At 39.6% G+C, this 15,136-nt stretch overlaps 1 pseudogene; it reads right to left on the bottom strand.

Annotated features, from left to right (window-relative positions):
• Positions 1-4,558: 4,558 nt before the first annotated feature.
• Positions 4,559-5,058, bottom strand: LOC118998281 (60S ribosomal protein L12-like; annotated as a pseudogene).
• Positions 5,059-15,136: the final 10,078 nt, after the last annotated feature.

The following is a 15,136-nucleotide window of genomic DNA, read 5'->3' as shown; positions in this document are numbered from 1 at the left end:
CAGCCCATTAGTCATAATATTTGCTTTCTTGTTATCTTTGCAAATGGTTGTTTGGAGTACAGTGCTGCTTTAGGTCCTGTCCAAAGGTTATTTTGCCCAGTTTACACATTCCAAAGGTTTGAGGAATAAGACATGCAAGACAGTTCCTCCAGGGTGGCAGCTCTGACTCCATTTTAAAGTGGCTCCATTTTTTTCCCACACTACTGAGCAACAAAAAGGAACAAACTACTTCATGTGTCTATGAATCTTTTAGACATAAGGTCTAGTGAAAGAAGCCAGATACAAAAGAGAAATATTGTATTATTCCATTTAAGCCAGGCAAAACTAATCTATAGTGAAGGAAATCAGACTAGTTGTTGTACTGCAGGAGAATGACTGAGAAGGGCATGAAGGAACTTTGGGAGGTGACTGGACAGTCCAGTATGCATTTGTCAAAATTCATCGAACTCTACTGTGGAAATGGGTACATTTTATTATATGTAAAATATACCTCAATTTAAAAGTGCATGACAAAAATTGCTTCAAACGTAATTCTAAACATTTTGATTGTTTACAAATTCTTATTGTGTGGAGAATTTTTTAAATTCTCTTTTCTAAAATTGGATCCCTGGTCCCCCCCCCCCCCAATCTCCCAGTGCAAGAGCCATGGCACCACCTGGGGTCAGGAAAAACTCCAGTTGAATCTCAGTGAGGAGCTCCATAATGCTCACCAAAAGGAAGACTAATTTAGGGGCCTGTGTAGTGCATTTTAAATTTCAATTCATTTGAATATTATTTAATTTTGTTTAAAAATGTTAATTTTTAGACAATGTTTGAAAACAAATACCTGGCTCTGTTGCACAAGATTTACAAAAAGATGAGCTGCCCTGGTTGGTGTAGCTCAGTGAGTTGAGCCCACCTGTGAACCAAAAGGTTGCTGGTTCCATTTCCAGTTGATTCCTGCTCAGGGCACATGCCTGGGTTGGGAGCCAGGTGCTCTCTTGGGGGCATGGGAGAAGCAACTGATGAATGTCACTCTCCCACATCGATGTTTCTGTCCCTCTCTTTCTCTCCCCCTTCCCTTCTCTCTAAAAACTAAATTAATTTTTTTAATGAGCAAAAATTGACATCCTGAATGGAAGGGGGGACAGAGATCACTGAAGGGCAATGCTTTCTCAAGGACTCATTTCAAACCCATCCGACTGGCACAACTTCAGCCAGGTATTTCTTTTTTTAAAAATTTATTTATTAGAGGGGACAGGAGAAAGAGTGGGAGAGAAACATCAATGTGTGGTTGCCTCTCATGTGTCCTCCACTGGGGACCTGGCCTGCAACCCAGGCATATGCCCTGACTGGGAATCAAACCGGTGGTCCTTTGCTTCACAGGCCCGTGCTCAATCCACTGAGCTACACCAGCCAGGGCCAGCCAGGTATTTCTTCACAGGTACCTGACAAGCCATGGAAGTCGTTAAAGTATTTTGGTTTATCATCATCATCACAGTAAAACCATCAGGCACAACGTGTATTAAAACAAAAATTAAAACCAAAACTAGTTGATTATGGTTTTCTGATATGCCCCTGGAAATTATCCATCTAGAAATTTCAAAATATTTTAAAGTGGTTGTTGGCTTTTATTGTTGTTGATTTTAAATTCTTAGAAACATGTCTGGAAAACATACAAAATCTCAAGTGTTCTCCGACTGTGTTGGTAATCCCACCCATTTTATAGCTGAGCAAACTGAGCTTCAGGCTGCCCCTACCGGAGGGACAGAGGGAGAGTTCCGGCAATGCAAGTTCGGTAAAAAATGTCCAAACCGTGAAAGCCAGGGGCACCTCCTTAAGGAATCTTGGATCCACTCCAGCAGTTCTGCTTGCCTGAGGCTCTCCTCTAAAACCTGCCACTTTCATTTCTCCAAAGCCACCGCCCGAAGAACGCCCTTCTGAGAACTGATCGCATAGCCTCCCTTAGCTACCCATTTTGGGAGAGATGACCACGCACAGACGGAGAAAAAGACGCAGGCCCCTCTGGCCTGACTCATCGGTCTCAAATACCCCGCTCCACTGCGCCACCGGATGCGGTCTGCAGGGACCCACTTTAGCCTCCAGGCTCCTGACAGGCAGTGGGATCAGCCGATGGAAATGCAGTAGAGGGAGAGCTTTGGACCACCACTGGGCAATGATGGGCTTTACTTCACCCCTGCGCTCACAGTTAGAAGAGAGCCGACTTCAGACTCGGAGGCGCTAGGGACGGATCAATAGCTACGCCCAGGAGGTGGGCTTTGGGCCGTCCTAGCCAATGAGAGTCTGTGCGAGGCAGAGACTGGCCACAAACCAGCAAGGGAAAGTTATTTTTAACAAAATAACACTGAAAGTAAATTGTAATTAAAAAATAAATACAAGCACCTTTATTTATTTTTTTAAATTTTTATTTTTTTATTTTGGAGAGAGAGAGAGGAAGGGAGGGAGAGACACCGATTTATTGTCCTACTTATTTATGCATTCATTTGTTGATTACTGTATGTGCCTTGACCTGGGATGGGCATACGACCCTCTGGGGATGACGCTATAACCAACTGAGATACCTGGCTAGGGCTAAATAAAGGTACTTTTAAATGAGTGGCAATGCAACTGTAATTTTTCCATCTATAGCAAAGTATGGAAGTTTCCAGTCCTTAATATTCCTTAGAGAGATTTTTAATTCACAACTCTGGGGGCAGAATGTGGGAAGTTTACAAGTAAACCTAAACATTGCTTATTAAATTTTATTTATTTATTTATCTTTAAAGAGAGGGAAAGAGAGGGAGGAAGAAAGAGGGAGACAGGGACCTGGCCCACAACCCAGGCATGTGCCCTCACTGGGAAGGGAACTGGCAACTTTTTGCTTTGCAGTCTGATGGCCATCCCACTGAACCACACCAGCCAGAGCTAAACATTACTTTTAATAGTCTTTACCAATGTTCATAGCAGCACAATTTACAATAGCCAAGTGCTGGAAGCAACCTAAGTGCCCATCAGTAAATGACTGGATCAAAAAACTATAGTACATTTACACCATGGAATGTTTCACAGCAGAAAGAAAGAAGGAGCTCCTACCCTTCGAAACAGCATGAATGGAACTGGGGAGGCTTATGCTAAGTGAAATAAGCCAGGTGGTGAAAGGGTTAAAGAAAAACACCACATGATATCACCTTTAAGTGGAACCTAATCAACAAAACAAACAAGCAAGCAAGCAAAATAGAGCCGGAGACATTGAAATAAGGAACAAACTGACAGTAACCAGAGGGGAAGGGGGTGGAGGATAAAAGGGGAAAGAAGGGGAACAGTCAAGGCAAGAAACATATATAAAGGATCCATGGACAAAGCCAAAGTGAGGTAGGATATAGGGTGGGAGGTGGGGGTTGGTGAGGTGGGAGGGAGTGTTGGGAGGAAAATGGAGATAACTGTACTTGAACAACAATAAAAAAAGAAACTTACAAGTGTATTTTCATTTCTCTCCCCCCTGAGATTTATGCTATTGTTGTCATGAATTATACTTTTACATGTTATAAACCCCATAATACATTTTTGCTCAAATGGACGATTATCTTTTAAAGAATTTTAAATACACAAAATCTTGTACATTTATCTATGTAGTTATCACTTCCAGTGGTCTTCAGTCCTTTGTGCAGATATTGATTTCCATCTGCTATTATTTGCCTTCTCTCTGAAGGACTCCTCTTAACATTTCTTGCCTTGCAGGTCTGCTGGTGATGAATTCTTTCAGCTTTTGCATATCTGAAAGCTCCCTTATTTCTCTTGTTTTTAAAGTTAAGCTTTTAAAAAATTAAACCTTTCATTTTGAGATAATTGTAGATTCACATGCAATTGTATGAAATAATACAGAGAGCCGTTGCCGGGTAGCTCAATTGGTTAGAGCGTTGTCCTGATACACCAAGGTTGTAGGTTTCATCCCAGACCAGGGCACATACAAGAATCAACCAATGAATGCATCAATAAGTGGAACAACAAACCGATGTTTGCCTTTCTCTCTGTCTCTCTCTCCCTATCTCTCTCTAAAAATCAATTTTAAAAAGAAATCCAAATTTAAAAAGTCTTACAGGGAGATCCATATACCCTTTTCCAAATTTCCCCCAGTGATAACTTCTTGCAAAACTGTTTCTCAAGAAGGAGAGGTCCTCTACTCAAGGAGTCCATTGGGATTCATCTCAGTTTCCTGGCCCTTTGCTGGACCTAGAAACTCTCTCAAGGCATTAAGTTGGGGTAATCACAGGGCTTACCTTCTTTATTTACCATTTCTCAAGGGTAATGAGATGTCCTGATGTCCAGTGTCTTAAAAACCACTGTTCCATTTGTATTGTCAAGGATTTTTCAGTTCTTTCAGTTGGGTGTTTTATCTGGTCCTTGTTACTCCATCTTGGCTGGAAACAGAAGTACCTACTCTTGTTCTTAATAACTTTACACAATTCCCAAAACCAAGCCCCTGGGTTCTTTTTCCAAAATAATGATACAACTCTGGCCAAAGTGTTTTTTGTTGTTGTTGTAAAATAATTTTTAATTGAAATATTTCCCTTTGTAGTTCTTAACTAGCCAGGCATTCTGCTGTACCACCGTTCATGTCATTCATGATGTCATGAGGGTGGCAGCCTTTGACATTGCAGCCCACAGACTGGGCACTCCCCAGGATCTCTTTAATGGTCCCGGAGAGTTCTCTGGCTAAAGATCAGTGCTGCATCTGTTGGGCAATGTTGACAATCTCATCAAAAGTGATATTTCCACTGTGCTTAATGTTCTGGGGTTTTTTTCTTCTGTCTCCTGGTGGTTCTTTGATGGCTTTTATGATCAGGGCAGAGGCAGAAGGCATTACCTCAGTCTGGGCCTGTCTGTTCTGATGGTCAGGTTCACTGTAATCCTCAGACCCTTCCAATCACTGGTTGCTTTGGTGACATCATCACCAACCTTTTTTGGAGACAGGCCCAGGGGGCCAATCTTGAGGGCCAGGGCAGATGTGGCACCAACTTCCCCACCAGTGCACCTGAGGTATAGGACTTTGATCTCATTGGGATTGAACTTTGGTAGCATGTTGGAGGCCGCTGGTGTCAGATGAACCCAGATTTGGGGCGACGGAAGAAAGTTGCATCTATCCTCTCTGAGCTGAAAGCCAAAAGTGGCCAAAGTATTTCTACTTCTTTTCAGAGAGAGGGAGAGGGAGGGAGAAAGACAGGAAGAGAAACATTGGTGTGTGAGAGAAACATTGATCAGTTGCCTCTCACATGCCCCCAACTGGGGACCTGGTCTGAACCCCAGGCATGTGTCCTGACCAGGAATCCAACTGGCAGCCTTTGTATTCGCAGGCCCATGCTCAATCCACTGACCCACACCAGCAGGGTTGGCCAAAGTATTTTTAAATGTTTTCTTAATCCTCACCCAAGGATATGTTTATTGATTTTAGAGAAAAAGGAAGGGGGAGGGAGAGGGAGAGGGAGAGGCTGAGAGAGCGGAGAGAGAGAGACCGAGAGAAAGAGGAAAAGAGAGAGAGAAGAGAAACATCTGGTCAGTTTCCTCTCATACAGGCCTGAGGATTAAACATGAAACCTAGGTATGTGCCCTGACCAGGAACTGAACCCGCAACCTTTTTGTGTATGGGATGACATTCCAACCAACTGTGCCACCCGGCCAAGGCTGGCTAAAGTATTTTTAGAAGCTGCTGTTGCCCCAAAACTTTTGTGATTTTTCACACTGGAAGAAGTTTCTTAACACTGAGCATTCTTCCTCTTGAGAAGGCCTATCTGTCATATCTGGGTTTGAGTCTAGGTTAGCAGTTAAATGCTTGATATAGAAATAATCTATGTATACAACATGCTCTAGCATGATATTTCTGTCAATCAGCCATTTTATATGAGACATAAATACCTTGAGGCAGAGAGAGAATATTTTCTGGGCCTTCTGAAAAAATTTTACTATCTGTAGAATTCCATCCTCAGCTTTAATATTTTAAAAATTTACCAATATATTTATAGAGAACAAATGCATCTAGAATATTAAGCTTGTTGTTTATGGTAAAGAATGAAGGCATCTTTACCGCATGTCATGGACTGAATGTTTGTGTCCTTCCAGAATTTGGATGTTGAAACCCTAACTCCCATTGTGGCTGTATTTGAAAATGGGGCCTCAAAGAAAGTAATTAAGATTAAGTGAGGTCATAGGATGGGTCCTTGATTTGATGGATTAGTGCCCTTATTAGAAGAGATTACTAGAAAGCACTCACACACTTTCTCCCTTCCCCTCTTCTACCCTCACTCTCCTTTTCCCTTCCCTTTTCCCCTTTCTTCTTCCTTCACAAAGAAGAGGTCATATGTTCACATTGAGATGGTGGCCAACTATGAACCAAGAAAAGAGGTGTTAATGAAGACTACCTTGCCAGCACCTTAATTGTGGACTTCCAGAGTACAGAATGTGATAAATAAATTTCTGTCATTTAGGCCACTTAGTCTGTGTTCTTTTGTTATAGAAGTTCCAGAGACTAATACACTGTATTTCTTTTTTTCTTTTAAAAAATTAATTTATTTAATTTTTGTTCAAGTACAGTTTTCTGTCTTTTACTCCCATCCCAGCCCACCCCCCCCAGTGCTCCCCACCTCCCTCCCATTTCCACCCTTCTCAGTTGTTGTCCATGTGTCCTTTATACTAGTTCCTATAAACCCTTCCCCTTTTCCCCTGAAATTCCCTCCGCTCTCCCCTCTGGACACTGTCAGCCTGTTTTCTATTTCAGTGTCTTTGGTTATATCTTGCTTGCTTGTTTGTTTTGTTGTTTAGGTTCCTGTTAAAGGTGAGATCATATGATATTTGTCTTTCACTGCCTGGCTTATTTCATTCAGCATAATGCTTTCCAGTTGTATTCATGCTGTTGCAAAGGGTAGGAGCTCCTTCTTTCTTTCTGTTGCATAGAATTCCATTGTGTAAATGTACCATAGCTTTTGGATCCACTCATTTACTGATGGGCACTTAGGTTGCTTCCAGCACTTGGCTATTGTAAATTGTGCTGCTATGAACATTGGGGCGCATAGGTTCTTTTGGATTGGTGTTTCAGGGTTCTTAGGATACAAACCTAGCAGTGAAATTGCTGGGTCAAAAGGTAGGTCCATTTTTAGTTTTCTGAGAAAATTCCATACTGTTTTCCATAGTGGTTGCACCAGTCTGCAATCCCACCAATAGTGAACTAGGGTCCCCTTTTCTCCACAACCTCTCCAACACTTGTTGTTTGTTGCTTTGTTTATGTTGGCCATCCTGACCGGTGTAAAGTGGTATCTCATTGTGGTTTTACTTTGCATCTCTCTGATAGCTAGCAATATTGAGCGTCTTTTCATGTGTCTCTGGATCCTCTGTATGTCCTCCTTGGGGAAGTGACTTTTCAAGTCCTTTGCCCACTTTTTAGTTGGGTTGCTTGTCTTCTTAGAGTGAAGTCGTGTAAGGTCTTTGTATATTTTGGAGATGAAACCCTTGTCTGAGGTATCATTGGCAAATATGTTTTTCCAAACTGTTGCTTCTCTTTTTATCTTGATACTGTTTTCTTTAGCTGTGCAGAAGCTTTTAATTTTGATGAGATCCCATTTGTTTATTCTTTCCTTTATGTCCCTTGCTCTAGGGGACATATCAGTAAAAATGTTGCTGCATGAAATATCTGAGATTTTCTTACCAATGTTCTCCTCTAGGGCTTTAATGGTGTCATGGCTTATACTTAAGTCTTTTATCCACCTTGAATTTCTTTTGGTGTATGGTGTAAGTTGGTGCTCGAGTTTCATTTTTTTGCACGTAGCTGTCCAGTTCTCCCAACACCATTTCTTGAAGAGGCTATCTTTACTCCATTTTATGTTGCTGCCCCCTTTGTTGAATATTAATTGACCATAGAGACTTGGGTTTATTTCTGGGCTCTCTGTTCTGTTCCATTGGTCTATGTGCCTGTTTTTATGCCAGTGCCAGGCTGTTTTGATTACAGTGGCCTTGTAATACAGTTTGATATCAGGTATTGTGATCCCTCCTACTTTGTTCTTCTTTCTCAAATTTGCAGCTGCTATTTGGGGTCATTTATGGTTCCATATAAATTTTTGAAGTGTTTGTTCTATGTCTGTGAAATATGCCATTGGTACTTTAATAGGTATTGCATTGAATCTGTAAATTGCTTTGGGTAGTATGGACATTTTGATGATGTTAATTCTTCCAATCCATGAACATGGTATGTGTTTCCATTTGTTTGTGTCTTCCTTGATTTCTTTCTTCAGTGTTGTGTTGTTTTCTGCATACAGGTCTTTTACCTCCTTGGTTAGATTTATTCCCAGATATTTTATTTTTGTTTTTGCTATATCAAATGGGATTTTTTTCTTGATTTCTGCTTCTGCTATTTCATTGTTGGTATGCAAAAATGCCTTTGATTTCTGGATATTGACTTTGTATCCCCCTGTTTTGCCAAATTCATATATTAGGTTGAGCACTTTTGGGGTAGAGTCTGTAGGATTTTCCATGTACACTATCATGTCATCTGCAAACAGTAACAGTTTTGTTTCCTCCTTTCTGATTTGGATGCCTGTTATTTCCTTTTCTTGTCTGATCACTGTGGCTAAAACTTCCAATACTATATTGAATAGAAGTGGTGAAAGTGGACAACCCTGTCTTGTTTCTGATCTTAGTGGAAAAGATTTTAATTTTTGCCCATAGAGTATGATGTTGGCTGTAGGTCTCTCATATATGGCCTTTATTATATTGAGGAATGCTCCCTCTATTTCCACTTTGCTGAGTGTTTTTTTAATCATAAATGGGTGCTGTACCTTATCAAAAGCTTTTTCTGCATCTATGGATATGATCATGTGATTTTTGTCTTTGCATTTGTTTATGTGATGTAATACACTATATTTCTCATTCAAGAATGGGGATCAAGGGCCATTTCTTTCCTCTAGATTACACATGTGTGTCTCAGATTCACATTCTTAATAACCACGTGAGCAAAGATGTTGTTAGCAAATGTCATGGAAAGAAAATCTTCACACTGTCTTTTTATGAGTGTTTCCTTGGGAAATCACTAAAAACTAACAAGTTCTTAGTATTTACAAATACGAACTCACCTGAAAACCTTTACAATGTTATGGATGATACAAAATTTGCAGTCTAAATGGCATTCTCTCTTGTGGGAACCCTTTTCCAAAACAGAAGGAAAAAAAAGATATCTTACAGCATTAATGTAGAATGAGGTGACATAAATTGGGTTCAATTCAGGAAGAGGCTGGCATAGATGAGGTTGGAGCAAGAGGAGAATCAGACCTCCTTCCTTCCTTCCTTGGTCCCAAGGATGAGGAGGCAAAACTTGCCAGGGATAGAATGAGGGAACCTAGTCCTGTCTTTCCCACTAGGGCCTTGTCTAGCTCTGTAACCCTGTGTTCATTTCTTTATTCCCAGCCTTGCTGCTAAAATAATGTAATTTGTACTGTGAATTCAGAAGAATTTTAATTGATGATAAAAAACACAGTGCCAAAACTATTATACTAATGTCACAGAAGTGTGTTTCTCTTAAATTCCTTTCTCTAGACCTGGCAGGTGTGGCCCAGTGGATTGAGCACCAGCCTGTGAATCAAAAGTTCACGGGTTGGATTCCAGTTGCAGGCCAGGTCCCCAGTTGGGAATGTGCTAGAAGCAACCAGCCCACATTAATGTTTCTCTTCCTCTCTCTCTCCCTCCCTCCCTCCCCTATCTCTAAAAATAAGTAAATACATCTTTAAATTTTTTTCATTAAAAGTTTGAGCTCCCATGAAAAATGGTACTTCCTAATTTTGAAGAGTAATATTGGCACTGTTAGGCCCTAAGATATTTGAGATTCTTTCTGTAACCCATCACCTAATGCTTTATTCTCTCTCTCTCTCATTTTCTTCATGGCAATGATTTTATATTTTACAGTTTTAAGGCTCCTAAAGCTGGTAACTACTAAATATAGTAACTTTGATCGTATCTTTCTGTGTCCTCACTTGGTGGAAGGGAAGAGGGAGCTCTCTGGTATCTTATCCCATTCTCAAGGGCTCCACCTTCATGACCTAATCACCTCCCAAAGGCCCTACTTCAAAATACCATCACCTTGGGCATTAGTTTCAACGTACAAATTTGGGGATGAGGAAAACATTCAATCTATACCAGGTGCCTTACAATAGAATACAATTATTAAATGTAGAAAAAAATAAGAGTTAAAAATCACCATTTTCCAATCATTCTTGATTTACACGAGAATAATTACTGAAATACTAAACGGGAGAGCAGGAGTTTGAGTCTACAAAATATCCTACTCATCATCAAAGGATCTCCCTACAAAATACTTGCTTATTAGAAAGAGAAAAACTTTACAATAGAAAAACTTGGCAGTCATCACCTTAACAACATGATCAAAGTTAATGTTGGGACTAATCTACTGCTCCAGATTAAAAGTGCCTAAAAAGAATGTGACAGTTAAATATAGTGTGTGATTCTAGATTGTATCCTGAATGGGGGAAAATGCTTTTAAGTATATCATTAGGAAAATTGGCAAAATTTAAATAAGGACTATAGATTAGATAATATTTCTATCAATGTTGAATTCCTTTTTTTAATATTTATTTTATTTTTAGAGAGAGAGGAAGGGAAGAAGAGAGGGAGAGAAACATCAATGTGTGGCTGCCTCTTGCACACCCCAACAGGGGACCTGTCTGGCAACCCAGGCACGTGCCCCAACTGGGAATAGAACCAGCGATGCTTGGGTTCACAGACCTGTGCTCAATCCACTGAGCTACACCAACTGGGGCTCAATGTTGGATTTCTTGAATTTGATCATTGAATTGTAATTTTTGTGAGAGATGTTCTTGTTTCTTTAGGAGATGCACTCTGATGTAGTTGATAAACTTTTTAAATAAGATTTTATTTATTTTATTATTATTTTTAAAGAAAGGGGAAGGGAGAGAGAAAGAAGAGGAGAGAAAGACATCGATGTGTGAGAGAAACATCCATCAGTTTCCTCTTGTTAGGGCCCTGACCCACTAGGTCCGAACCCACAACCCACGCATTCACCCTGACCAGGAATCAAACTGGCAACCTTTTGCTTCGCGTAATAATGCCCAACCAACTGAGCCACACTGGTCAGGGCTAGCTGGCAACCTGTTAATATCTATACTTACTCATAATGTACTAAAAGTAAACATAAGATTTCAAATCAAGTTATTATTACTTACAGGAATAACTACATCAGTTTTCCTTTGCCCCAGTTCTTTCTCCGTTTGGGGCAATTCACTAAGAGACAGATGGACTGGCCTGTGAGTACAGGGGTTGGACTACAAGAGAGGAGCAGCAAAATTAAGATTCTTGGAGTTTATACTGGAATAAGACAGCTGCCTACCCTCTTCCCTTCTGAGAGAGAGAGCGCCCATTGCACTTGATCCTAGTCCTTCAAAATCTTCTGGAATGTAAATAACTTGCTGTGGGTTCCATCTCACTTTGAAAGGTAAACACATACCTTTGGGGTGGTAAATTTCTGCCTATGGTCTCCTATTATCTAATCATTCTTTAAAATGTCCAAGCCTCTAAAGAATCTCTATAAGATTTTATTTAAGCCAAACTGATGAAAATTGCCTGGAAGTAAGATTTTAAATGCTTCCAAGAATGAGAATTTTGCAGTTTCTTGTATGCCTTTGAAATTAAGAAGGGAGTGTAAGGAATATTACATGAAGGTGGAAGAAAGCAAGGTGGAATTAGATTATAGGATAGTGAACAAGATTATGTGCTTTTTTGAGGTTGGTTATACTTATTTTAAAGGTGTGTTAACCTAGATGCACAAAAACAATGGACAAGGGTGGCTTAAGGCAAAGATAAAACTTTTACTAAAAAAGTTATGTATATGGAGTGTGATTATTCTATAAGTACAGTCCACTTATACATACATAGGACTTCCAAGTCAGCAAGTTTTGCTCTAAAGTTTCCTGGCCCTTCCTTCCTGGTGTCTCAGTTCAGCAGAAGACCTGGTGTCTGCAAAGGGTGTGATGAGGGTGCCCATCCAAGGGTAATGGGGAAGCAAATGCCCCCAGAGAGCAGAAGCCAGTTGCGGTAGGGGAAGATGAGAAGGCGTCCCTGAAGAATTGTTAGAGAACTAAAGAATGAAGGGCGGTTTAGCCAAGCGACAGCTGGGATTGGGAGACAGAGGATCCACATAGAGGGAATGAAGTTAGTAACAGGGCTAGAAGCCTTTTGTGATCTAGATTAGGCAGGCAAACCTTTTGGGGGGTAGGGCAGGGAGAGAGTAGTTTAATGGTGTGAAAAGTACCTGGTACATAAAAGAAATCTCTAAAAGTTTATGGAATAAATGAGTAAATAATCCTTTAATTCAAAATATACTTTAATGACAGAAATTCGTAGTTTTTTTTTTCTCTCTCTTTGAAATCCAGATAAAAACAACATTTCATGGTTCAGTTTTTAAAATTTGTTTCTGGAAAAGAGATCCATGCCTTCTGCACATAAGTGGATTTTTCCACTTTTTTTGCTGAAAGGATAAAAATGACCAATTATATAAAGGCTAGAATGAGTCATTTTCGTGTATGTTATTTTATACTGTTCTAAAAATTCTTTTAAGAAAAAATTTCAAAAGTTGGTCCAAATGTCTTGAATCTTTTTGATAAGCATGTATTTACTTCCTGTTTTTTGCCTTTTCATTCTTCTATATTTTCTTTTATGAAAATGAAATATTCAAGACATAAAAAACAAACAAATAAAAAGATATTCAAAACAAAACAACTATCCTAATTGTAAAATCTGGGAAATAAAAAAATGTAGCAAAATCAGACGTAATCTCCGCAGTAACAACCATTGTTTATCATTGTGATGTATTTCTGTTTAATGTCTTTTTCCTGAGCATTTATGTTACACGTATGCATCTTTGAAATGCACTTTTAAATGAGAATAGGAATCTCAGAGGAATAAAAGCTGCAATATGAAATACTTGATGGTAATTACATAATGGGATATTTTCCCAAGCTGCTAGTTATTCTTAGAAACCATTTATTCTGCCTCCTAGATTAAAAGGAAATGCAGACGCCATCTGTTGTTAGTTGAACAGCTGTAACTGGAACCTGATAGCCCTGTGGGTGGAGAGTGGGAGGTTAGGAGCCCTCTGTTCCTGATTTCCTAACTGGTAGCTGCAGTGTCTTCTATATAGGCCTGATTGTGGCTCAGAACACAGGGCCCTCTGCTGGGCTATGTGCAGAATTCTATTCAGGGAATTTTCTGGAAAGACGCCATGGAGAATGTAGGGGGTGGGGAAAATCTGAGAAACAAAGAAAACAATTAAGTATTCATTAGGAAACTGCTTGGAGGATACAATACTTAGATCATGAAGTTAGAAAGTTCATGTTTCCTCTCCCCTTATTAGCAATACCTGAAATGTATTGACCTGTTAAGCTTAATTTTTTAAATTAATTACAAAAATAATAAATCAATGAAGTTAATTACTAAAACGATGCATTTTTATCATCACTCTGGAAAGTAAATCTATGTAATTTTCAGTATCTGTAACTTTATTGTCTTCAGAATCTTAATTACTATATTTTAAAAAATATCAAACTTCCTATCCACCTGTAAATCAATGGGCATTTTTTTTTTTAGAATCACTTGTCTCCAGCCACACAGTGGAGCAGTGACAAAGAAACCATTGGCTCAGTGGATTGAGCGCGGGCCTGCGAACCACTTGATTGCGGTTTGATTCCCAGTCAGGGCACACGCCTGGGTTGCAGGCCAGTTCCCTGCAGGGGACTCACGAGAGGCAACCATACATTGATGTTTCTCTCCCTCTCTCCTTCCCTTCCCCTCTAAAGACGAATAAATAAAATAAAATAAAATAAGAAACCATTGGATTAGGTGCTTGGAAACCCTTTGATAAGAATCTCTAGGCATTTGAAGTGTTGGTGTAGGCTTACTCTCTGCTTCTCCCAGTTAGTTAAGATATTAACAAAAGAGAAGAATAAAAAAAGAATTACATATATTGAGATATTTATATGTCCATTAAAATGAAGGGACTAACTTGGAAAGATGCCATTATTTTATTGCCAAGTGAATGAATATAAATTACAGAGCAGTAAGCATTCACTGATCTTTTTGTTAAAAAATTATGTTGCTATAAGGATCCCAAAGTGTTCAGAAGCATACAAAATTATACTTTTGGAGGCCTAATTTACCAGTGTTTTCTTTCATGACATCTAATTTGTCAATTATAAAAATATTCACCCTTGCCTTGACCAGTGTGGCTCAGTTGGTTGGGTGTAGTTCTCCCTGCGTCCCAATCAGGGCATGTGCCTAAGTTGCCGGTTTGGTCGCAGTCGGCGTGCCTGTGAGGGATGAACAATCAATTTTACCCTCTCGCATGACTGGTTTTTTTTCCCTTCTCTTCCTCCCTCCCCCTCCCTCCAAAAATAAATAAATAAAATAATTTTAAAAATATTCACCTTTGTTTTAATTTCATACTTCCAGCATTTTTCTTTAGTTTATTTATTTTGTAACATTTAAAGCTTCTATCCAAATGAATTTTCTTTTAGTGTAAGGAGCACGTTTCCCCCCACCAAATACCTACTAGATGCCCTGGAATTATTTGAAAATTACGTGGCTTTGTCAGGAAAACGGTGAAAGCTGTTAGTGGAAGAAAAATTTCAGAACTGTTTAAATATCTGCAGTTTTATAAATAGTGAGATGTAGAGGAAGAAAATGCCATAGAACAGGCAATTAAACTAATCACTACCAAAAATAAAATTGTGTCAGGACATTACTTGAATAGGGAAAAGCCACAGCACATGCAAATTCTGATACATGTTGTTTTGGAATAAAAATCTCTAAGTTGGTAAGGCAGAAAAGTGCTTTCACTGCCTTTATCTTAAGTTTATAAGAACTGAGTAATTTAGCCCAGGCTGGGTGGCCCAGTTGGTTGGAGTGGCATCCTGTGCACAAAATATTATGGGTTCAATTCCTGGTCAGGACACATACCTAGGTTACAGGTTTGATCCCTGGTCAGGGCCTGTACAAGAGGCACCCAACTGAAGTTTCTCTTTCACATCAATGTTCCTCTCTCTCTCTCTCTCTCTCTCCTCCACCCTCCCTCCCTCCTTCCCTCTGTCTCTAA

Source organism: Sturnira hondurensis, unplaced genomic scaffold, assembly GCF_014824575.4.
Source record: "Sturnira hondurensis isolate 20B ecotype Veracruz unplaced genomic scaffold, ASM1482457v3 Scaffold0013994, whole genome shotgun sequence".
In the NCBI taxonomy this organism is placed as follows: domain Eukaryota; kingdom Metazoa; phylum Chordata; class Mammalia; order Chiroptera; family Phyllostomidae; genus Sturnira; species Sturnira hondurensis.
The sequence above is the reverse complement of the archived record's forward strand: the minus strand, read 5'-3'. Positions and strand labels throughout refer to the sequence as shown.